Source organism: Fundulus heteroclitus, chromosome 13, assembly GCF_011125445.2.
Source record: "Fundulus heteroclitus isolate FHET01 chromosome 13, MU-UCD_Fhet_4.1, whole genome shotgun sequence".
Taxonomy (NCBI): domain Eukaryota; kingdom Metazoa; phylum Chordata; class Actinopteri; order Cyprinodontiformes; family Fundulidae; genus Fundulus; species Fundulus heteroclitus.
Window position 1 is genome coordinate 35982275 of NC_046373.1, and position 2323 is coordinate 35984597.

At 42.8% G+C, this 2323-nt stretch overlaps 1 long non-coding RNA gene across 1 annotated transcript in view; it reads left to right on the forward strand.

Moving 5' to 3' along the window:
* The window catches only part of LOC118565354, a 1691-nt gene extending 543 nt beyond the window's left edge, over nt 1-1148 (forward strand). The window contains exons 1-4 of the long non-coding RNA XR_004932330.1: nt 1-319; nt 491-550; nt 717-814; nt 895-1148. The exon at nt 1-319 is cut by the window's left edge and continues 543 nt beyond it. This is a non-coding gene — a long non-coding RNA (uncharacterized LOC118565354). The remainder of the gene's footprint in view (nt 320-490; nt 551-716; nt 815-894) is intronic.
* Nucleotides 1149-2323: the final 1175 nt, after the last annotated feature.

Consider the following 2323-nt stretch of genomic DNA (forward strand, 5'->3'; position numbering starts at 1 on the left):
CCGAATGCTGCTTAAATACTGTACGGCTGATGATTGTCTAGGATACACTGTCTTTGTTTTGTCTCCTGCCAAGGCCACTGTGCAGTATTAGGGAGAGCAGAAAGCGAGGTCGGACAGAGACAGGGGCAGACGCTAGGCTGCAGCCACGGAGTGCGAATACTCCGTCCATGTAATCTCTGCTCTGTTTCTCAATAAAGTGCTGGAACTTCATCACTCCACCGTCTCCTTCTTCAGTAACACAGGGATGTCAGTTATCTGTCCAGAATTCCCATAACACTGCCCCAGGTCACCGAGGGGACCAACACAACAAGCACCTTACGTAAATATTAATTATGTTTTTTTCCGATCATATTTTTAACAGTGTTTTGTTAACTTATTGTATAAATAAATGTTTTGTTAAAAATCTAAATAAATCTTTACGCTGGTTGGCAACCAACTTAAAAGGGCATTGCAGTCACTTTTTGTTTCTTCCTCATGTGGCGATATGAAGCACTGACGACTGACGACATAACGTCAACTGTTTGAAAGATTCAAGGACAACTTGCACCTCGTAAACTTACATTTATCTATTTTAAAGTAAACAGTAATTTATATAAATTTAAATTCTTGTTTATTTTAGCTTGAAATAATTTGCAGAGTTTTTCTACACATTTTAGGCTTGTCATACTCTGTGATCTAGGTGCGGGTCTGGTTATCCTTCTCTCCCTACTCTGCAGGGTTGGACGGGAAGGTGTGTCTCATCAGAGCTGATCACCACTCTTCTTAATGAGTTGGAACCAGGAGGAGGGCGTCAGTTCGTTTACGCTTCTGCGTGGTACAGACCAACTCCTAGTGTTACTCCTCGATTCTCATGAAACCTGAGACTAACCGTGTTCCTGTCTTTGTTCCTCCTAGAACCTCATACCCACCAGTGAAAGACCTGGTAACCTCGCCTCGGACCCATGCCTGAAGAAACGCTTAGAAACAATCTTATACCGAAGAAGAACCACGGAAAATCCTGTTAGCCCTCCGACCTGCGCTCACCTGCCTGTCCACCCTCCAACAACCAACACTGAAAAGGAAACTGGATTTGCACCAACAGCCCGGACTATTGCACAGCACCTCTTCCCCGAACCAAGCCCAAGTCACAACCTCCAGATCCCCGACCAGCAGACACTCTTTTCAATAAAGCTTTTATATTTTATCACTGTCTCCAGTTTTTGCGCTCATTCAATTCAATTCAATTCAATTTTATTTATATAGCGCCAATTCATGAAACATGTCATCTCAAGGCACTTTACAAAAGTCAAATTCAATCAGATTATACAGATTGGTAAAAAATTTCCTATATAAAAGGGAACCAGTTGATTGCTTCAAAGTCCCGACAAGCAGCATTCACTCCTGGAGAAGCGTAGAGCTACAGGGAGAGTCGTCTGCATTGTCCATGACTTTGCAGCAATCCCTCATACTGAGCAAGCATGGAGCGACAGCAGAAAGAAAAACTCCCCATTAACGGGAAGGAAAACCTCCAGCAGAACCGGGCTCAATATGAACGGTCATCTGCCTCGACCGACTGGGGGTTACAGAAGACAGAGCAGAGACACAAAAAGACAGACAAAAAAGCACAGAAGCACATATTGATCCAGTAATCTGTTCTACATTAGATGGTAATAGCGGGTGATCAGTCTTCCTTGGATGATCTGTCACAGTTAATAGAATGTCAGACCAGGTGTACCTACTATGAAGAAAAAGAGAGAGCAAAAAAGTTAAAAGCTGAAATGACAACAGTCATTTCAATGTAATACAATGCAAAACTGGAGAACAGTAGACTGAAGAACAGTAGAAATCAGTAGAGTGAGAAAATTAAATCCTGATGTCCTCCAGTAGCCTATGCCTATCACAGCACAACTATAGAGGTAGCTCAAGGTAACATGAGCCACTCTAACTATAAGTTTTGTCAAAAAGGAAAGTTTTAACATTAGTCTTAAAAGTAGACAGGGTGTCTGCCTTATGGACCAAAATTGGGAGTTGGTTCCACAGGAGAGGAGCCTGATATCTAAAGGATCTGCCTCCCATTCTACTTTTAGAGACTCTTGGAACCACCAGCAGACCTGCAGCCTAAGAGCGAAGTGCTCTGTTAGGAACATACGGGGTAATCAGAGCTCTGATATATGATGGAGCTTGATTATTAAGGTTAAACTAGCGAGTTTGGTAGCATTTCTTATGAAAAATGTCCACCAGTGGTCGGAGCTGTATGCCTAGCTGCTGCCCTAGAGCGCAGCCAGCAGTGAACGGCTGCGCTGAATTTGAATGGAATGCTTACATTGAATATATTTTCAATATG